Source organism: Rhinoderma darwinii, chromosome 8 (assembly GCF_050947455.1).
Source record: "Rhinoderma darwinii isolate aRhiDar2 chromosome 8, aRhiDar2.hap1, whole genome shotgun sequence".
Taxonomy (NCBI): domain Eukaryota; kingdom Metazoa; phylum Chordata; class Amphibia; order Anura; family Rhinodermatidae; genus Rhinoderma; species Rhinoderma darwinii.
The window spans coordinates 102,257,599-102,281,745 of NC_134694.1; the positions used below are offsets into that span (position 1 = coordinate 102,257,599).

At 42.1% G+C, this 24,147-nt stretch overlaps 1 protein-coding gene across 4 annotated transcripts in view; it reads right to left on the minus strand.

The window, feature by feature from the left end:
• LOC142658809 (leucine-rich repeat and fibronectin type III domain-containing protein 1-like protein) overlaps positions 1-24,147 on the minus strand; it is a 361,275-nt gene that overhangs the window by 191,668 nt on the left and 145,460 nt on the right. For 3 of the 4 annotated variants that reach the window (XR_012850184.1, XM_075834428.1, XM_075834429.1), the window contains exon 2: positions 11,006-11,158. The gene's annotated coding sequence lies outside the window, so the exon portion shown is untranslated. Of the gene's footprint in view, positions 1-10,931; positions 11,159-24,147 lie in introns of those variants that run through there. The other variant, XM_075834430.1, reaches the window with a different exon arrangement.

Below are 24,147 nucleotides of genomic sequence, written 5' to 3' on the forward strand. Positions count from 1 at the left end.
TGTTACATAGGACTGCAGATAACATCCACTACATTATCTGTACTCAGAGAGATATCACTGTGTTGTCTGTGGTGTCACATAGGACTGCGGGTAACATCTACTACATTATCTGTACTCAGAGAGCAATTACTGTGTTATCTGTGGTGTTACATAGGACTGCAGGTAACACCTACTACATTATCTGTACTCAGAGAGTTATCACTGTGTTATCTGTGGTGTTACATAGGACTTCAGGTAACATCTACTACATTAGCTGTTCTCAGAGAGTTATCACTGTGTTATCTGTGGTGTTACATAGGACTGCAGGTAACACTACTACATTATCTGTACTCAGAGAGTTATCACTGTGTTATCTGTGGTGTTACATAGGACTGCAGGTAACACTACTACATTATCTGTACTCAGAGAGTTATCACTGTGTTATCTGTGGTGTTACATAGGACTGCAGGAAAAATCTACTACATTATCTGTACTCGGTTATTACTGTGTGTTATCTGTGGTGTTACATAGGGCTGCACATGAAATCTACGACATTATCAGTACTGGGTAATTATGTGCCTGTGTGGGTATATATGGGTCTGTTTGTGAATGTGTTTTTGTACTTGTATATATGTGCCTTTTATGTATTTGTATATGTCCCTGTCTGTGTATTTATCTGCCGGTGTGTGTGTGTGTGTGTGTGTATGTGTGTGTGTGTGTGTGTGTGTGTGTCTGTACGTCTATATATTTACCTGTATGTATATATTCCAGATGTGTGTATGTATATTTGCCTGTATGTCTAAATGTCTGTCTTTATGTATGTATAGTATATATGTCCCAGCGTGTCTATATATGTGGTTAATTTTTGGTTTGTGTAGGGGGCGGCAATAGAGAGTCCCGCACAGGGCGCCATCCAACCTAAGGCCGGCCCTGCTAATAATGCATAAATAAGGACACTTACTCATTTACATTTAGTTGCAATATTGTGCCAAATCCCCACTTGGGTACACAGTCACATGTCCCTGGAAGTCCTGTAGTTCTTTCCGCTTTGGTGACACGCTGACACATACCCACGTGACTGTCAGCGGTCTCCCACTTATATTGTCTTTGCATGTTATCAAAGCATGTGACCACTAGGAGGCTAGCACTGTGACAACGCAGAGGAAGTAAGCTAGCCCTCTTCTTCCTCGGCAGAATCTCAGGCAGGCATTTCCCGGCGTATGCGCACTAAAACTGGCAATGGGGTGAAGATACATGGCCAAAAGGAAAAGAAGGGCTTCATGCGAACTGTCGTTTTCAGAGCGCACTAAAAATGCCTGCCCGTCTACCTAAAAGTTTTGTGAGCGACTACATCGGGAAGTGGGGAGCATTGCGGAAATGTGAGCTTGTGCAGGAAGAGTAGTTGCAGTCAGGGGCGTAACTAGGAAACACTGGGCCCCATAGCAAACTTTTGACTGGGTCCCCCTCCCCTGGGTGCCACACACACCCCGCCCTTGTAGCTAGTGCCCCCCAGTAAATAGTGCCATACTGACCCCTCCTGCAGACAGCCCTATACAGCTCCCTGTAGACAGTGCTATACAGCCCCCTGTAGACAGGGCTATACAGCCTCCCCATACAGTGCTATACAGCCCCCTGTAGACAGTGCTATACTTTCAAGTAGCACAAAGAGGGACAATCGATGCGGCGCGCAGCGTCAATTTTGTTCTTTCTCTTAAGCCACACTTCTAATCCCACCCAATCCCCACCCATACACACCCGGTTCAACCCACACAGTATCATGCTCCCATAGTGCCCCCACACAGTATCATGCTACCACAGTGCCCCCACACAGTTTAATGCCCCCATAGCTGCCACCATACAGTATAATGTCCACACAGATGCACCATACAATATAAAGACCACACAAATGCCCCATACAGTATAATTCCCACACAGATGCCCCATACAGTATAATGCCCACACAGATGTCCCATACAGTATAATGCCCACACAGATGTCCCATACAGTATAATGCCCACACAGATGTCCCATACAATATAAAGACCACACAAATGCCCCATACAGTATAATGCCCACACAGATGTCCCATACAGTATAATGCCCACACAGATGCACCATACAATATAAAGACCACACAAATGCCCCATACAGTATAATTCCCACACAGATGCCCCATACAGTATAATTCCCACACAGATGCCCCATACAGTATAATGCCCACACAGATGTCCCATACAGTAGAATGCCCACACAGATGCCCCATACAGTATAATGCCCACACAGATGCCCCAAACAGTGTAATACCCACACAGATGCCCCATGCAGTACAATGCCCAAACAAATTCCCCCATATAGCATAATGCCCCATAGCTGCCCCCACAGTATAATGCTCCCCATAGATTCCCCCACACAGTATATTGCCCCCCATAGCTGCCCACACACAGTATAATGCCCCCCATAGCTGCCCCACAAAGTAAAATGCCTCCCATAGCAGCCCTCACACAGTATAATGCCTACCATAGCTGCCCCCACAGTATATTCCCCCCATAGCAGCCCCCACAGTATAATGCCTCACGCAGTGTAATGCCCCCTAGCTGCCCCACACAGTATAATGCCCTCCATAGCTGCCCCCACAGTATAATGCCCCACACAGTATAATGCCTCCACAGTATAATGCCACCCATAGCTGTCCCCACAGTATAATGCCCCATAGCTGTCCCCACACAGTATAATGCCCCCATAGCTGCCCACACAGTATAATGCCCTAAACCGTATAATCTCTCTCATAGCTGCCCCATAGTATAATGCCCCCCCCCCATAGTTTTCGACATCGCTATCGATAACCTCTTTAACTATTGAGCTGCAGCTGTAGTCCAAATGAATACACTGAGTTGCATGCAATCTTGTGGACTGCAGCTGTGACTCAAAAGTTGAAATCAATCAGTAGTACTACAAAAACTCTAGGTGTAGCCCTGGCCTAAGGTGTGTGAGGACCGCAGTTTAATCAGAGGTCTTGCTGCAAACAATTAATGGGTATCCCAATATACCTCACACAGTACACTATTAATGTAGCGCACAGCAGGACTTTGATGCACCAGCAGGGCCATCACTACATTTCTGTATTCTAAGTTTTAATTTAAATATGACTTAAAGCTAAGATTATTCTCTAAGTTTGCCTGAAGAACCAAAGGTTGAGGACTGGGCACAGTGTGCAGAAGAGATTACATTGTGCATTGTGTTGCTGTATGAAAACCAGGAGAGACATCAATTGCCACTGCTTTACTGGAACTTGCTTGGCTGCTTTTTCTACTCATGGTGCCTAAAATTTGATTAATTAAGATTATAATCCCTCAGCACACACCATTGAAACATGATTAACATTACAATTCAGAAAGTTCCTCAACTTGACAGCTGAAAACCACCTTCGGCCAACATGGGACAAACCCAATAACCTATTAGTTATATTACTGTTATTGGACTATTTTTGGATTACATTTTTAACCAAGTGTTCTCTGAGGCATTCCAAGAATGAGACCTCACATATTCTTGGCTTCACATGAAGTATAACACTAGCCCTTGAACCATATTGTGGAGTGCGAAGAATACATTAATACGTATTTCATGCCGCAGGACCCTCCAAGAACAAATGTGACTTGAAGGATTCTTTTGGTATTAGCTTAAAAAAAAAAAAAAGCGTAACCTTTATATAATGAAAAGTTATGCAACTATCTAATAAACTTTGTGTTTTTAAATTCATTCTCATACGATTTCTGCTTCCTGTCAGTGAATGGAAGCATCCTTTTTTACATCCAGAACCTAAATACTTATATAGATATAATACTTCTCACAGCTGAGAGTTTACTATAATGTATCGGGTCAAAGCAATCATCTGAAAGCGACTGTCCAGTCATGATCCTAAAAATGATATGTAAGTTATTACCTTTAGGGGATACTTATCTTCTTTTTATTTTTCTCAGTTTTTATTGCTTGGCTGCTTCTTTGCTCAGATCTATTAGGCAGAACTATGATTCATGACTCCAGCATATCCACAATGCCTGTGGGGAGCCTGAGGTAGTCTGAAATCCACCTCCTGTCTGATCATTGGTTCAGGCTGCAGCTCTGTCTCTCCAGATTGACTGCTGGGTATAAACACAAGTCTAGCACAAGCTTACCAGAACATGGAGAGCTGAATTTTATTACAAGTGCTGAATGATTATAAAATAAATATTACTAATATCTCTCACATTTAGGATCAGCAGCAGCTTGGAGGAAATTAAACAGCAGTAATGAGCAGTGTAGCTGTGACTACATCACTGGGGTGAGATATAACACTTACTACAAGCCACAGTAGTGTCTTTGTGTGTGTCTCTGACCTGTCTCCTTCCAGAATTTCCTTCCTCCTACTCTTCCTCCACTCTCCATAGACTTCTGTGGTCTGCTGTAACCTGATATCTCAGTGGAACTTAGAATCCATCTCCTCTCTGCTATACAGATTATAAGAGTGAATTCTAAGTGCGTGAACATTTAAGAAAATGTTATCCTTCTGATAAGTGGAGAAAGAGAGTAAGAGCTCAAGAGTCTTATCGGACATACTTAATATATAAGTTAAAGGGGTTGTCCGAGATTAAATGACTTTGTGTTAATGCTTGTAATTTATAAATGTAAATACATTTCTAATATACTTACATTTTCCAAAGTGGCTCTGTTTCCAGATCCTGCCATGGGGAACTTAAAGAGGCTCTGTCACCAGATTTTGCAGCCCCTATCTGCTATTGCAGCAGATAGGCGCTGCAATGTAGATTACAGTAACGTTTTTATTTTTAAAAAACGAGCATTTTTGGCCAAGTTATGACCATTTTCGTATTTATGCAAATGAGGCTTGCAAAAGTACAACTGGGCGTGTATTATGTGCGTACATCGGGGCGTGTTTACTACTATTACTAGCTGGGCGTTGTGTATAGAAGTGTCATCCACTTCTCTTCACAACGCCCAGCTTCTGGCAGTGCAGCACTGTGACGTCACTCACAGGTCCTGCATCGTGTCGGCACCAGAGGCTACACTTGATTCTGCAGCAGCATCAGCATTTGCAGGTAAGTAGCTACATCGACTTACCTGCAAACGCCGATGCTGCTGCAGAATCATCTGTAGCCTCTGGTGCCGACACGATGCAGGACCTGTGAGTGACGTCACAGATCTGCACTGCCAGAAGCTGGGCGTTCTGAAGAGAAGTGGATGACACTTCTATACACAACGCCCAGCTAGTAAAAGTAGTAAACACGCCCCGATGTACGCACATAATACACGCCCAGTTGTACTTTTACTTTTCAACACGCCCAGTTGTACTTTTGCAAGCCTCATTTGCATAAATACGAAAATGGTCATAACTTGGCCAAAAATGCTCGTTTTTAAAAAATAAAAACGTTACTGTAATCTACATTGCAGCGCCGATCTGCTGCAATAGCAGATAGGGGCTGCAAAATCTGGTGACAGAGCCTCTTTAACGGGTGACGTCACTCTCTGCACTGGCTCTGGCCGCTTTGTTGATCTTGAATTCTTTCCCGGGTACAGTGGCGGATTATCATATGGGCGATTCGGGTGGCCGCCCGGGGCCCGAGGCTCCCAGGGGGCCCATGGCAGCCCGAACCGCACATCATCTTCCAAACCTATTCAGCGCGCTAGCGCTGCTAACTTCCGAAGATGAGGAGGGGAGGAGCAGGGAATTGGCCGGGAAAGGGGTAGGACACGCCTCCCTGACAAGTGCGCCATTGAGTAACAGAACAGCGACGGACGGCTGTTCTGTTACTCCAAAGCTGCAAGAGAAGAGAAGAGCCGGGCGGTCACCGGGGCTGAGGTTAGTTGGCTTATCCTCCTGCCCAACTGGTTCCCGACCGCTGGCTGTATTTTTACGGCCAGCGGTCAGGGACAGGTCCTTAAAACCCGAGCCATAGACTTTCTACGGCTCGGGTTTTAACTTGCTGCCCGCGCGATCGGGCAGCTGAATGTCGGGTCTCCGGCTGTCAGTGACTGCCGGGGACCCTGAGGAGAAGACAGAAGCAGCTTTCGCTGCTTCTGTCTTCTCCGATGTCTTCTTACACAGCGTTCAATGAACGCTGTGTATAGGAATAGAGACAGCAGCAGCGGCGCTGTCTCTATTCCTCCCGGTGATCATGTGACTGGTCACATGATCGCCGGGTGCCGTTAGTGACAGACTGTTGCTGGGTCTAACTAGACCCAGCACAGCCCTATTAGTGACAATCGTCACTATGAGAGGGCTGATTTCCCCTATAACTGGGGCTGCTGTGCAGCTCCAGTTACAGGGGAAAAACATGGTGTAAAAGAAAGAAAAAATATATATAAAGTTCCCCAAAGGTCTTTTTTGACCTTTGAGGAACAGAACATAATAATAAAAAAATAAAGTGCAAAAAAAATGAAATAATAAATACACATAAAATACCCACCCCCCAAAAAAACGTTCCCCGCCGCCAATCATTGTTGTAACGCTAGCGCTGACCCAATTACCCTAATATAGACATGTAATATATTCAAATTTACGGTAAACAATGACGATCACAAATAATATGTCTATTTTAGGGTAAAACTATGTTATTACCCAAAAAAATAGCTGAAACTTAAAAAAGCTTATTTTTTTACTATTATTTTCAAACTTTATGAATAAAAATTCTAAAATAGCAAAAAAGGTGTGTATAAAAACAATAAAAAACGAAACCTGCAATGTCTACGGAAAAAACGTCGCAAAAAATCACGTCGTTTTTATTTTTTTTTTATAAAAATGTGTGTTTGGTGCAACTTTGTAATTCCGTTTTATTAAAAAATATTTTCGCTTTTTGAGATACAGCTGCTTTGTGTCCTGTCCTGCTGAACTGACGGGATCAGTGAAACGGGCCCTGCGCTAAATTATAATCTTAGATGTGATAGATTTGAGGTGGATCCTGCGTGCCACTGATCCTGTCAGTCCTGCTGACCTGACGGATACAGGATACAAAGCAGCTGTATCTCAAAAAGTGAAAATATTTTTTAATGAAATCAATCAATCAATCACACACATACTAATATATATATATATATATATATATATATATATAAAATTATGATATAAAGTTTTTAAATGTGTACATAACCTTGTGGCACTATATACAAGGGGGAGCGCTGTGTGCCACTATATACAAGGGGGAGCGCTGTGTGCCACTATATACAAGGAAGAGCACTGTGTGCCACTATATACAAGGGGGAGCGCTGTGTGCCACTATATACAAGGGGGAGCGCTGTGTGCCACTATATACAAGGGGGGGCTGTGTAGTGCTATCCACAGTGGTATGTGTGTGGCGCTCTTTATAGGGGGGGCTTTTTGGTGCTATTTACAAGAGGGGGAGGGCTGTGTGGCACTCTCTACAGGGGGGCTGTATGGCACTATCTATAGGGGGCTGTGTGTAACGCTCTCTACGGGGGGGGGGGGGGATGTGTGATATATAGAGGGGGCTGTGTATGGCGATATCTATGGGGGTGTGTAATATCTACAGGGGCTGTGTGTGGCACTATGTACAGGGGGCTGTGTGTGGCATTATGTACAGGGGGCTGTGTGTATGTGGTGTTTTACAGTGTGTGGTATTATTATATTCAGGCACGCAGTGTTTGGTGCTATTATATTTAGGGGCACAGTATGTGGCACCATGATAACTTTATTTTCGTTTATAGGTGTGGAAATGTTGGAAAAGTGAGGAGACGTCTGAGTGGCAAATTCTGCAGAAATGAGTCATGGCCGGGAGAAGTCGTCATGAGCGCTGGACCGGATGGAGAAGAAAAGAGGAAAAAAACTACTAGAATCTGAGACGTCGTCACCTGTGAGTCACTAGATTTATAGAGAATCTGTCACCTCTCCTGACACTTTTATTATAGGAATCCTTGTATTTCACAAAAAGTCTTTCTGCAGTCCAGGACTGATAGACAATTCCCCTTGTCAGGAGGTTGTGTCCCTGCACAGTGTGATACTGTCAGTATGTAGGGACACCGCGCTGTGACAAGGGAAATCGTAACACTGTTAATGCTTGCCCAAAAAGGTAGTGTTAAAAATAGTTACGGCGCGGCAGGGCGGCGGTGAGGAAGGGGGGCCCAAGTTTGGGTAACAGCCCAGGGCCCATGGTCTACTTAATCCGCCACTGCCCGGGTATACGACACGTCACTTGTGGCGAGCCGTGTATGGGCTGTTCTGTTGTAACGCGCATGTGCGGCCCCTGCTGTTATCTCGAGAACAGCAGGGACCACGAGAACAGCAGTGACAGCGCATGCGCATTATGGGCTGTGAAGCAGAACAAGCCGATATACACCATGTCACAAGTAACGTGTTGTATACCCGGCAAAGAATTCAAGATCAACATAGCGGCCAGAGCCAGTGCAGAGAGTGACGTCACCATCAAGTACCCCACGGCAGGATCTGGAAACGTGGCCACTTTGGAAAATGTAAGTATATTACAAATGTATTTACATTTATAAATTACAAGCATTAACACAAAGTCATTTAATCTCGGACAACCCCTTTAAGAGATGCGGTTATGACAGATATATGTTGGTGCTCCGCTTGTGTCTGATTTTGACAATATGGCTGGCATTTCATGGTGATACTATATATATATATATATATATACATAGATTTATTGATTGATTTAAATTTCATCTAGATTACATCTGGACAGGGATGGATTTCTCATTAGACACAACAGGCCCTTTCTGAAGGGCGGCCCATCCACATTTTTGCCGATCCGGCTTTGGAACATTTAACATGAACATTAAGTAGTACTGGTGACATTGTCCTAGATGTCCTTACACTGTGGCTTTCCATCATGTTGGCTTGTCTCAATCTGTAGTCTCATGACACTGACTGGTTATGCCTCCCCTCGTCTCGCCACCAGGACTCTCCTTAGCACTGGCACAATGTCTGGCAGTACTGTGTTAATTGGATGTTGCACACATGGATGTCAAACAGATAGAGAGACATGCAGCGAGCCTTGACTTGGACATGGAGTCGGCTTTTGAGCATTGCCCGAGAGAGAGAAAGAGAGAGGGAGAGCTGGCAAATTTATTGGAACACTGTATGGCACTCTTTCTGTTGCCACTATTCCTAGGACATTGTAATACACCATTTCTGGGCATAATGTATAGCACTATTCCTACTCTTTATGTGGCACTTTAAATATGAGTACTGTAAGGTTCTACTCCTATGGGCACATTTCATGTGGCACTTTTATATGGGCACTATGTATGTCACTATTTAAGTGCCGCTGTGTAGAATTCTTCCTATGGTCACTGTACATCACTTTTAAATTGGAGAGTATGGCAAAACCATATAATTATGGACATGTGGCAAATTGACAAAGTTTGGAATCTTTATAGGATATTGATTTTTTTTAATGCTCTAGAGTAGGAATAATTTACAGCGGCGCACTCTGCACTCCGCAAGAATACCTTTGTCTGCTGAATAGGGAACCTGCTGTTAAAAAATTGAATCCTACTCCTGACTGTAAGTGCTGACAGAAGAATTTTTTCATTGTACTGAGCTCAGTCATGTCCTATCATACAAGTACTGATGTTATATGGTGATTGCGGAATACCATAAATACAATTCAGGTGAACGTGTCTTTATTTCCATAAGGTTTGTGTTTGAAGTAGCTTTATTTAATAGAGGGACATAAGGTGCTGGACATTTTGTGCATGTAGACTCCTGACTGCTATCTCCAGTACAGCATCTGCCAATATCGTCATCGCAAGAAACAAGCGACTGCAAATTACAATAAGGAATCCAAAAACATCTAAAGAATGTGCTCTCAAATATCATACAAAGTATATAATAGCAATTGACACAAGAAGCATCTTCTTCATGTCATTAAGTCACTGGTTCCTTATATGCCAATGACCTTGACTGTCATTTGGTGTTAATAGCCAAATACTTTCTCATCTTCTATAAAGCTTCCACTGAATTTGATTATACACATTATTCATATATATATGAATCCTTCAGTGCGCACTACTGCAACAGCGTATACTAGTATGTCTTATTTTAAAATTGCATCATAATATAAGTATTGTTTTTTTTTAGCTGTTTTGTTCATTGAAATAAATGAAAACCCTAAATATTTGCATTCCAAGATCATAGGGTGTATCAACGCGGACATGTGGGTTTTGCTAACAAGTCGGCATAGAAGACACAAGAGTAACATAAAAAGGCTGGCAAAAAGCAACTGTTTAAATGGTACAACCATGGCGTTAGTCAGGATGATGGTTGTCACCTTGACTTTCAGACTTTTGACTTCCTTCAGAAGCAATATAGGGGAATCAGTAGTCTAAGACTGTCCTGCTGCCTGTAATTAGACATCAGCACAGTCTAAGTGAATTGAGTGGGCGGGCACAGCTGGTGACATTACTCCCCATTATCTGCCTGCCAACTCTACCCTGAAGCAGTGAGTAAAAGTAAAGCTGCAGGGTAGTATAGTCTAGATAAGTATAATAATACTTTTTTTTTTTTTATGTTACATATGTTACCCACCACCCACCCTATATTTTAGGGAGAAGAGGAGATGGTAGGAAGAACAAAGAAGCATTTTGCATATATTTGCATGAAAGTGAGTGACTGGGTGACCAGAAGTTTCAGCTCCACAATTTCAAAATGGCTGATTATAATTGTATTTTCCTGCCCTCTGAGACGCCAACCCCCCCCCCCCCCCATAAAATATGCCACCTAATGTTAAAGGCACTAAACATGACACCAATGTTAGAAAGCTGGGTTCTTCCAAATGGCTGGACCGTTAATCCATTAAAATATCACTATCATTTTGTGATTTTGCAGTGTAGGCAAAGCATGGTTAATGCAACAAAATATCTGCATAAAGTATATAATAAATTTTGCATGTGGATGAGCGGCAGAGTCATTGTCACTGACACACCTGAGTTCCAGCAGAGCTGCCCTGCTCTAGGTTTCCAGACTGAATGAAAAGAAAGAATGTTATTTTCTAATGACCTTTAAGAAGCTTCGGGAAGGTCACCGCTCCCTCACTGGCTCCTGAAGTCTTTTCATTAGTTTTTCATTTGCTTGTGGACTTCAGCCAATAATGGATTCTCTCGGTCACACTCGTGATGCAGCTTCCTACACAGCCAAGCATAGACTCCCATCCTGGAAAGGAGAAAAAGGCAAGTTTTAATTGCTTATTTACTGAAACTCTTTACGTGGTGGTATGAATTTCATCCATGATTACCTGAAGGAATGCTAAGAAATATTGAAGCCCCCCTTGAAACTACACCGTCTTTACCATTTAGAGCGTCATATTCAATAATATCTAACCAATATAACCTAATTTTGTTCTATAACAGCAGATAATGCACAGCAATCTAACTTTTTTAAAGAGACAGATTTCCCGGGAGACAGCAGAATTTCCGTATATCGTAACCAAGCCATGGACTCGCCCGGGTATTAAAGCGATCAATTGGGTTTTTGCATGTGATCGAGTGGGTGGGAATTTGAAATGGTTTGGTACTTGATATGGCACTGTTGGTACAATATAGGCATAGTGTATTCATCGTGCAGCCTCCTCTTCTGGCTAAAAGACTTATTGGCGGTATAGTGTTGATGATAAAACGGGAAGAGCAAATGGATGTATTTCCCTTTTTCCATGACCATTAGCACCAGTCTGAGCAGTGTACTCAAACAAAAATCTGTCTAAAGACACCAATAAATAAGCCCTAACAATATTGTTTATTCTTAACCCCCTCACCACCCTATACCACCAGGGCTGTTAGTCTAAATTTCTCCACTAATCTATACCACCAAGGATTTTATCATAACCCCTTCACAACTCCCTACCGCCAGGGATGTTAGCATTAATCCTTTCACTTTTCTACACCCCCAGGTATGTTACCATAAATCCATTCACTGTCTTAGACCACCAGGGATATGTTACCGTCAACCCCTCCACTAACCTTGACCATCAGGGATGTTATAATTTCACTATTCTATAACCAAAGATATGTTACCATCAACCCCTTCACTGCCCTTGACCATCAAGAATGTTCTTTGAACCCATTAACTATTCTAGACCCCCCAGAGATATTACCGTTAATTCCCTCACTACTCTAGACCACCAGGAATATTATCACTAACCCCTTTACTATCTTAGACCACCATGAACCTCACTATTAAATCTTACTCTAAATGACAAGAGATGTTACCACTAATACTTAAGCCATACAAAACCATCAGAGATATTCCTAAACCAAAGGACAGGACACTGGACAAAATCGATAAGTATTTATTTAACACTTATTCTTTAGGGCCAGTTCACACAAAGTTTTGTGGCGTTGATATTGACACGGAAATCATATTGGAATCAGCACCAAAAAATGGCCGAGTTCACTCCCCATTAATTTCAATGGAAGGCAGAGGTGTTTTATTTCCTGGGTGGCTGTTGGCCGCTCACGGATTAAAAAAGCAGAACGTACTTTCTTGCCACGGTTTCTGCCTCTGACCTCCCATTTAGTCAATGGGACGCTGAAAAAAATCTTTGGCTCAAGTTTCTGAGCGGTTTTAACAGCATTTTTTTCCCGCGGTCTTTGCATTAGCAAAATACGTGCATAAAGTTCAAAATCTGCCTCTAAATTCTTGAAGGAACTCAAGTGTGAACAGGGCCTTACAGAGCTTCAACTTATGTTGCATTATTATTTCAAAAATGTTTAGCGGAATTATTAGGAAACACCCATTCTATTTACACATGCCCAACTTAATTGTACCATGCCCACTTTTGTCACACCCTGGATTGTCCTACAACTTCTACCCATGTTTTATGTATTTCCACAATTCTATGTACTATGGTATACAAACTCCTCTTTGAGTGGAATTCTAGCATTGTTCATCCTAAATTCTTGCAACATGATTAGAATTGAAAAGTTATGGTGAAAAATCACACAAGTAGAAGTGAAGAAGGATGTAATTCTGTATACCAGTGCAAATGAACTTTCCATTCATGGTATGTGGACAACTAGGTGCAACACCGATGGGCACCAGATTGTCTGCCATTATTGGTTGTCACGCTGTATCAGTTACCTGAATTTTAAGATCTTACAAATTCAAAAAAATGCAAAGTTCAGCAGTTTAGCTACTTTGTTTGCCTTCTCTTCTCCGGAATGCCTCTAAGCAAAGACTTACCAGGCACAACCCATTATTGTGTGCACAATGAGAAAACATAAAGCTGTGTCTAGCTGCAGTGGGACAATTAAGAGACAATGATATTTGAAGTAGCAATCCTTTTACAGACACCAGTTTCAGTTTTGTGTAGAGGTGACAGGTCACTTTAATTAAAATCTATGTACAAAGAAAAAGCAATGTGGTTCAAAGTCTCCAAGATGAAATGAGAGAGCGATAGTATTGATCTGACCTGCATCCTCCATACATGTAATGTAGTGGTGAACAACTCAAGGAGCTGCCCATTAACCGGAGACTGTAATGAGTCACGTAGATAGACTTCTTGATCTCTAATGTTTTTGGAAATTTTTGTTTTCCTTTAAGTTTTACTCCCCTTAAATAGCTTCTTTAGTGTGCGTGTTGTTGACATTTATAGACACATTAGATTCATCAGTATATTCCAGGTAAAACAACAACCACAGGGTCAATAAATTCAGCACAAAATGTGTTCAGTCAACAAAGCCCTTAAGGTCAATTCTGGCAGTGAATTTGCATTGGACAGAGTGTTCAGTTTGACATATATTGACTTACTCCATGTATACTGACTTAAAGGAACACTGGCTAAAACTGATACACTGGAGCAGATTTATTATTGTCTTTGCGCCTCGGTTCTGGCGTTTCGTGCACCCATTTTCTTGGAGCAAATTTGTTGATGCGTGCGCCAGAAAAAACCTTGGTTTGTAATATGCTCGCTATGTCGGGTCGCATACTTAGAATATTTCCGTGGATTTGTCAAATCAAGAAATGCGCCAGATTTATCACTGGTATGCGCCAGTTTTGTGGCACAAATTACTGGTCTAAAGTGTAACGCCCAATAGGTGGTGTAAAGAAGGGAAAGGAGTCTAACATGTGCCAAGTGGTGGAAAATCTATCAAAAGGCGTGCACGTCATTGAAAAATTTGGCGCATCTTCAGCCTAGCACTTTAAGTTTTAGTCTACCTATCTTTAAGTCATTATTAATAAACTGGCCCATGGTGTTGTATTATACCTAGTGCAGCGCGTAGGGGGCGCTGCATAACAGTGATTCCAGTAACACCAAAAAGGGAGTCCCTGTGTCATGTCTGGTTTAGGGAAGGAGGGGACTAAGGGGGCAGTGCATAACACAGTGGGGCAGATGTATTAATATTTAATTTAGACAGCTTAGAACTAGATTAGATGCGCCAAATTTATCACCGTGACTCATGCTGTATGATAAATATGGTGCCTCAGTTTGCACTTTTGTCTAACTTTATGCCACCTCTTGGGTTGGCTTACGTTAGACCAACTTATTTGTGCCAAAATGTTGGGTCAATTTGCGAAGTTTTAAACCACGCAATTCTCTAGATCACGCCCTCTTGTAAAGTGAGGTGCAAAAAGCATCTAAAACAGTTAATAAATAGGGCACCCGGAATTCTGGTGCATTTTGAATTAATCATAAATCTGCCCCATTGTATTTGTTTTACCCTGGAATGTTCCATTACTGAGGTTGTCTCGTTTAGAAAGCTCCTTTTTAAAAACCCGGTCATGGCTTTCTAAATTAAAAAGAAGGGAGTCACGTTCAGGACTTCCATCAATTAACCGGAGGATACAGCAGCTACAAAGACTTTTTATCCCTCTGGAGAACCCAGCCTGCCATGCATTACATGGACAAGCTACCCATTCTAATGGGCACCATGTAATGATTAATTTGTCCTGTGGTGGTGTTGCAGGGAAATGAAACACTTATTGCCCGATTTCTCCACATATTACAGCTGATCGATGGGGGTCCCGGCAACAGGGCAACTTGTGATCAGATTATTTTTGAGGGACTCAGCTAGCAAAAAGGAATTGTAAAAAGTGGAGAATACCTTTTAAATATAGGAGTACACTGTATAAAAGTCAATACTACTATTAAGAGACCGGGAAATATATTCATATAGTGAAGCACAATTGCAATCATTCAGAAAGTGGGGGGTGGGGGGGGGGAGTGGCCAGTTACTGATTAGCAGAGCTGCTACTAGCCTTGATGTAAAATGGCACCCCCTACTTCCCCAAATTGAAAATGGGAAAGTAACTGTACGGCATTTCTGTCAAAGTGCTGCCCCCTGCAGTCAGGAAAGGAGTGTTGCCTAAGGGTGCCTTATGGATGGTGGACCCCTCCAACAAGATATCAGGTTCTTTCTGATAATGTATATACCTGTACATTTTTGGGGTCCTTCGGAATTATTCTTGGGTTTTGATACTTATGAAATGGATGGACTTGGTAATGTAAAGACTACGTCTGTGATTGTAGTTCTGCTATCTCAACTGAATCCCTAGCTGGATCTCATTAGGATCTCACAGTAGTATTCTAATTTAAAGGTGACCATACAATATAGATAGCCGGCAGTTAGGGTCATCTTATTTGTGCCAAACTTCAGCTGCATAGCAAAAGGAAACATATCAAAGAAACTTGGTTACAAGGAAATGTAACTTGTGGACATAATGGCTTGACGGATGTAAATGTTCCATTTCTTGTATTTCAGAATGTAAATCTGTGTGTCAAAAGTTATTAGACTGCAGCTCTGTCTGCAAATACACGTGTATGAAATACTAAGTCATCACTGTTATTACATTAAGACCAACGGCATAACCATAAGGAGAGAAGACAATGCGACCTCGATGATAGACATTTTGATGTGTCCCACATGGACTATCTCATATTAATATATCTAAGACCAAATGGGCAGCACTCCAGCAGATGCAAGTAAAGTGGACTTTTAATCCCATGCGAAGCTGTGACTTTTTGGTTCAACAGGATCCTTTCTCAACAGGTTTCGGTTGAACCAAAACATCACCCCTTATCATGCAATAAAAGTCCACTGTACATCCATCTGCTGGAGTGCTGCCTATTTTGTCTTATATTACTGTAGGGTAGTGAGCCAGAACCTGCTACTACAACTGTCTATCTATTCTATATCTATTAATCTCTCACTCTATATAAATCTCATATCTATCTATCTATCTATCTATCTATCTATCTATCTATCTATCTATCTATCTATCTATCTATCTATCTATCTATCTATCTATCTATCTATCTATCTATCTATCTATCTATCTATCTATCTATCTATCTATCTATCTATCTATCATCTATCTATCTCATATCTATCTATTCATCTATCTATCTCATATCTATCTATCTATCTATCTATCTATCTATCTATCTATCTATCTATCTATCTATCTATCTATCTATCTATCTATCTATCTATCTATCTATCTATCTATCTATCTATCTATCTATCTATCTATCTATCTATTTTTCTATCTATTTTTCTATCTATCTATCTATCTATCTATCTATCTATCTATCTATCTATCTATCTATCTATCTATCTATCTATCTATCTATCTATCTATCTATCTATCTATCTATCTATCTATCTATCTATCTATCTATCTATCTAATCTATCTAATCTATCTATCATCTATCTATCTCATATCTATCTAATCAATATCTCTCATATCTCATGTGATGGGCGGCATTGGGCTACTGGGTTCGAATCAGACTATAGGAAATATCTGCATAACGTTTGTATGTTCTCTCTGTTTGCTTCAGTTTCAGGAAATTAGATTGTAAGCCCCACTTGGGACATGGACTGATGTGAATGGTGACAATCTTGTAGACAGCCCTGTGAAATAAGTTGACACTATATAAGCAATGGGAAAAAAATAAAAAATATCTATCTCTCTTGAGGGTGAATGTAGAGGACATTTAGAGTAATGGTAAGACAGTCATTCTCCTTGTGTAGATGTATATCCATCCTCATGTCCTTTACATTCCCTTGGCTTGGTATGGTAGTTTATTCTCAATCAATTGCTGGGTTCTTAATATCTCCTAGAAGTGAGTAAGAGAGATGAATGGCACGATTACTAATTGATCAATAATTCTGGCAGTATTAATGGTGTTTGTTACTCGCCAGGAAAATAACAGTCTACAAAGTGCAAACAAGGCGGTGGAGCGGAGCATCTGTCATTATCCTCTAATTGTCACTGCTGAGTCTTGTGACTTCCTCAATGGATGAGACAGGTCATCAAGGGCAAGGAGCAGGACAGATGCTCTCATACATCTACGTGATACATCTACATGATATGGAGAGAACAGCTTCATTATTCACATCTTTCATCAATCCAGAGGGAAATAAGGAATACCAGTGAAGGGAAGAATATAACCTCATGCCCTTAATGTAAAGAAGACTTCAACCCTACAGCTAGATTTTCCTGGAGTTCAAAATTCTTACAGTATATCATCTTGGGGGAGCATCAGGGTGAAGTTAGATTCTTTTATTACGTATAGCCGCTTGTACTGTCTCAGAAATTAAAGGGGGTGTACACTTTTGTATGTATGCATGTATCATGAGCAGCTGCAGAAATTCGCTTTAGGGCATGACCACACATGGCGGAATTCCTCCGCAACTGTCCGCATCGATGCCGCACAGAATCTGCGTTGCAGATTCTGCAGCGGATCTGCACAAAATGTGCAGTACATTGATGCGGACTAGCTGCTGCAGACTGCGGGAAAAGTGCTTCCCTTCTCCCTATCAGTGCAGGATAGAGAGAAGGGACAGCACTTTCCCTAGTGAAAGTAAACGATTTTCATACTTACCGGCCGTTGTCTTGGTGACGCGTCCCTCTTTCGGCATCCAGCCCGACCTCCCTGGATGACGCGCCAGTCCATGTGACCGCTGCAGCCTGTGCTTGGCCTGTGATTGGCTGCAGCCGTCACTTACACTGAAACGTCATCCTGGGAGGCCGGACTGGAGACAGACGCAGGGAGTTCTCGGTAAGTATGAACTTATATGTTTTTTTACAGATACATGTATATTGGGATCGGTAGTCACTGTCCCGGGTGCAGAAACAGTTACTGCCGATCGCTTAACTCTTTCAGCACCCTGGACAGTGACTATTTACAGACGTCTCCTAGCAACGCTCCCGTCATTACGGGAGCCCCATTGACTTCCTCAGTCTGGCTGTAGACCTAGAAATACATAGGTCCAGCCAGAATGAAGAAATGTCAAGTTAAAAAAGCAAGACGTATCCGCAGCACACATGACATGTGCATGACAGCTGCGGACTTCATTGCGGAACTTTGAATCTCCATTGAAGTCAATGGAGAAATTCCGCCATGAGTCCGCCACTGCTCCGCAACAGACAGAGCATGCTGCGGACACCAAATTCCGCTCCGCAGCCTATGCTCCGCAGCGGAATTGTACGCATCGTGTAAACGAACACTGCTAATTTAAAGTGAAAGTCAATGGAGAAACGGCTCCGCTGCGGATTAACGCTGCGGAGTGTCCGCAGCGGAATTTAAGTGGAATTCCGCCATGTGTGAACCCGCCCTAACAGTCGACATCTATGTAAACCAGTTGAAAGGGATTTTTTTTAATATAAAAAGATCAATCAGTGTGATTGGTGCCATTTTATAATTCGTTTTTATTAAGAATTACTTTTACTTTTTGAGATACAGCTGCTCTGTATTCTACTGTACATACTGTATCGTATACTAAGACCTGAATCCGTCAGGTCCGCGGGACTGACGGGTTCAGTGTCAGCGGGTCACACAGGATCCACCTGTAATTGATCACATCTAAGTTATGAACTTAGATGCGATGGATAACAGGTGGATCCTGTGTGAGCCACTGACACTGAATCCGTCAGTCCCGCGGACCTGATGGGTATAGGATTCAGCGTAAGATAAAGCTGCTCTGTATGCAAAAAAATCCCTTTCAAAAGTATAAATAGCCTTTACAAAAACTAAGTCAGAATATTAGTCATTGACTTCTACGGACGAGTGCTGTCCGCATGCTCCGTGAAATAGTTTACTGTGCAGCGAGAGGGAGGAGGGAGGAGGAGAAGAGCTGTGTCCATCATCTATTGTCAATGATGGGATAGTGTATTATCTGCCTCTGGTTGTATAATAAAGGTATTACCTCTCATTATAATCCTGCCCTCTGATGATAATAGGATGACTATTGATCCTGCCCCTAGTTTACACCACAAGCTGAAAGTGATATCTACAAAATAGGATGTGTTCGTTTATTGTAAGGACTCACAATAGTGGTCACTGTAACAGATATTTGTGATATTGAAATAATTATTTTAATATAGATAGTGATGTGAAACATCTAAAACAACGCTAACATTTAAAACAACAATTTAACATAAAAACTTCAACAATGGGTCATTGCCTGGTAATAGTTTTCCGTAAAGGAACACTTCAGGCAAAAATGATAAACTGCGTTGTGCCTAGTGCAGTCCTTGAGGGGGCGGTACATGACACAATGATTAAAATGTACACAAAATGGAGATGCACCACCCCCTCCAGACCTACACTAGATATAAGAAGAATGCAATTTACTTGGCAAGTTACCAGCACCATAAAGACGTGTAGAATTATTAATCAATTAGTAATTATGTCATAATTCTGTCATCTACCACTCTTAGGCCACATGCACATCGTCCTATTACAGCACCACGAGACGTCTTTGGGGCTCTCTTCTACCTCTGTAAGCTTCCCTTTTCATACAAATGCATTTATTTTTCTGTCAGACCCTGTATGACTCTGACAGATTAAAAAAAATTGTGGCTTGCACCACTGGAGGCCATATTATTGAGCTATTCTCGAAGTGATGCTTCTAGGGGAGAATAATTCCATAATACAGAGCACTATATGGCAGCATACAGGTAGTGTAAAGCCACAGGGACTCTGCATGCCTCAGTACACAAGACTCTACTGTGTGCACAAGGCCATGCTCTGTGCTAGGAGATCTTAAAGAGTAACTGCGCTATCACAAAACTTTTGATATGTCATAAAGACATGCCAGAATTTTTGACAGGTGAGGGTCTGGGTGCTGAAAACCCCACCGATTGCCGAAACGAAGAGGCAGAAGCGCTCAGGCGAGCACACTGTCCATTTGGTTGTGAGCGTCTTTCCTCATTAGTTGAATACGGGTTCATAAAAAGTCTACGTGAGTCCGTCATCAGCTAACAAGGAAAGCAGCTCACAGTACGAAAGGGCAGAACGCTCAGCTGATTTCTTCTGCACTGTCGTTTCAGCGATGGTGGGGGTCTCAGCAACAAGACCCCCACCTGTCAAAATTTCTGACATGTCTTTATGACATATCCAAAGCTTTTTAAAAGTGCAGTTATTCTTTAAGGAACTCACTGGTTTCCGCTACTCCATTAGTTACAATTTACACTAGCTCTCGGAAGATAGGGATTCTCCTGGTAAGGAGTCTTTAAGGCAATGCTCCCAGGTAAAAATGCTTAGACTTTGTTAGACTAAGAAAGTTTTAATGCATCTCTGAAGGTGAAGAACTGGTCTTGCTACACTCGTCAACATTGAAATTGCAACGCCAAGAAGCAAAAGTTTTGGAATTGTGGAAATCACAGGATCGATAGACATGTTAATGATATGCAAATGATAAAAAAAATGGAAACAAAATATTCCAAACATCTTGATTTATTTAGTATCGAGTATGAGCGGCACGCGCAGAAATACTTGGCATGCTATCAATGAGGTTATTAATGGATGTCTGAGGAATATTATGCCACGCTGAATGCACTTGGGCATTAAATCATCAGGATTGGCTGCTGGCAGCTCCCTTTGCAATTACCAACCAATGACGCCCCAGATCTGCTTAATGGGAGACAAGTCCGGAGACGCTGCAGGCCATGGCATGAGAAACATGCGGCCTGGTGTTGTCCTGTTGAAAAACAGCTTCTGGGACTCTTTGGAGCAATGGCTGAACCATTGGTTCCACAACCAAATCAATGTGATGCCGAGCTGTTAGCGTACCTAAAATCAAGACTAGAGGGGTCCGGCTACAGTAAATGATGCCACCCACACCATAATCCCAGGAGTAGAACCAGTGTGATGTGCCCTTTTGAAGGCCTCTTAATGGTGTTGCCCACATGGTCTTCAGACCAATTTCCGGCTATCATTGTATCAGAGACAAAAGTGGGACTCATCGCTGAAGAGGATAGACCTCTATTCCAGCCTCCATTGCCATCTTGCTGTGCACCATGATAGCCTTTGAGAGCGGTGGCGTGTGGTCAATGGAACACCTGTAGCTGGACGTCTGGCTCGTAGCCCAATGTTGCACAAACGCTTTCTGATGGTTTGTGTTGACACTGGTTGCCGCCCTAGGCTTGGGATGTGATGTCCAATTTCACTTGCATTACAGAATGGATCACTACGCGCAATTCTTCCAATCAGAGGATCCATCCGTGCAGGGGTTCGCCTCTGCGCACCTCTTGCGGTCATTCCCGTTCGTTGTTCTTCTTCTAACCTCCGGGACACGTAATGTTGAACAGTGCTGACATCTCGGCCTAGGCGCGTAGCGATTTGCTGGAGTGATAAACCACGTTCTGTCAGTTCAAGGATTCTGTCCCTCTCAGTTTGCGACAAGTGGCGATAACTGGCACATTGACGAACAGGGGGCATCACACAATCATCCCACACCACTTGATCCGATTTTTGAGGTTTCATGTGGCTAAAAAACTTTGCTTTCAAACTGGTTTTTATGCCCCTCACACATGCCACAGATTGGAGCTAGCTGCTTGAAATTTTGATCATTTAAAGATCCTAGCGACACTTGCTACTTCCTCAATTTGTATAACCTTACAGCTTGTCCTTCTGGGGGTATGGTCACACGGCAGCGTCTGTAATGGCTGAAATTACGGGGCTGTTTTCAGGAGAAAACAGCCCCGTCATTTCAGCCGTAACGGCATGTGCAGGCGCTTGAACGCCGCGTCCATTACGGACGTAACTGGAGCTGGTTTTCCATGGAGTCCATGGAAAATGGCTCCATTTACGTCTGAAGAAGTGACATGACACTTCTTTGGCGCGGGCGTCTATTTACGCGCCGTCTTTTGACAGCGACGCGTAAATATACGCCTCGTGTGAACAGACAAACGTCAGCCCATTGCTTTCAATGGGCAGATGTTTGTCAACGCTTTCAAGCCCTAATTTCGGACGTAATTCGGGGGTTAAAACGCCCGAATTACATCCGTAAATAGGCCGTGTGAACATACCCTTTGTGTTGCAATTTCAATGCTGAGGAGTGTATGTGCTTATAGGATTGGTCCATTGTAACATATCTCCAAAGAGTAGGCTTGAACATTGGATCAGGTCCTTCAGTGCATTGGAATTTATAAACAGTTTACTATATAAAACTGGAGAACGCAATGACTTTGATATAACAAATGGAAATTCACACTTGGTATATACAAGCACGGTGTATTGGGAAATGAAACTGAAATAGGAAGGTCTAACATGAATCTCAGACCTTGAAATGGTTTTGAAGCGAGCCAAGCAATTATCAAGTAGTAGACCTTCGCTCTAGAAGAAAAATACATATATGCAGAAAGGACTAAGCCCGATCAATAAGTCCTTACATTAACACGTACAAACCTAAGGCTCTAAGTGTTTCATATGTATTTGTAAAAGACAAGTCTGCATATAGACAATGACTAACTGGAGATTCCCAAACATACAGCAACTGACCCCTCAAAAATCTTCTGCTAAGTGAAGTTTTGTGTCAACATGAGATTCCCTGCTGTGATTTGTCCTAGCTGAAGGACAAGTGAAGGTCATGAGTCTCAAGATTATATAGAAGACCTAAATAAACATCTTTCTATTGACTCCTGTGGGACAGGTGTGGACAATCTATTACATGTAGGCTTACAGGGGCACCAGACTTGAAGTAATGGACTGACACCTACATCTTTGAGTTTGGTAAAGGAAGCACAAGCTTTAGGACTTTTGATCAATTCTCAAATCTAGCTGGTGTAATTCTTATTATAACTCATCATAAAAACATACAGATGTAGTAGAACTGAGTTTGTTATTTGACACAACTCACTGTGATATCACAATGTGTTATCTGTGGTTTCACATAGGACTAAATGTAAAGCTAGTCTACCTAAATGGAGAACACCAGAAACAGAAGATCCCTAAATACATTAGTAACCATGTATTAAACCTAGTGCATCGTATCTATAGGGACCAGGGCATGACAGCCCATAAAGAACATGGTGGTAACGGTGGAGCCCGCTGATAACTAACAAAACCTAAAAATTGGAGTCTGACACACCAGAGTAAATATAAAACAAGGCTTGAGGGCCGAAACGCGCGTCGGGGTTGACACCAGAGACGGTGATCTATAGGATGGGTAAGAGTTCCTTTTCAGCATCTAATCCTATTGTAGGATATACAAATTTCTCTCTCACTTGATTATTATTTATACAGGTACTATGCTTTCTTTGAGCACAGGTATCATCCTGGGTGCCCTATAATGATAGTTCTATTTGATGCATATCTTGCTAATTTCTTGTCATCCCAGTGTTAGTACAAATTTGTCTGATTTTATAGAGAGTTTACTCATTTGCTTGCTGAGCAGGTCTTCTTACCGCGTCAGTTATCATCCATATATACAGCATATTTTTGCTACATATTGTAATTTTGATTTTTTGGTGGGCCACATTGTGGCATCTATTTTCTATAGGATTACTTTATCCTCTTTGTACATATCTGGTTGTCTTTCCGCACTGTGGAAATCATCTCTGTTTTTAAATGTGTGTTATTCTAAATGTAAAGCTAGTCCATTATGTTAAATCAGAGGGCCAATTCATATGGTCTTTTTATGAATCTGTGGTTTACGGATCTGTAATATGGTGCCCAAAGCCTGCTATGGACCTATCCTGTGTCTTCTGTGCCCCTATGTGATTTTATACATATACACCTCGGAAACTGTGTCGATAAGTGACACATCACTTCTTTTTTTGCCTGCTGAAAATTCTGGGGCAGTTTCACAATGAAGACTATGGGAGGCTTCCTACAAGTGCTATTCACGCTGATTCTGACATGGAAAACATTCTACCCTAGAAGCACTACTTGCAACAGGCACTATACCGTGGTAAA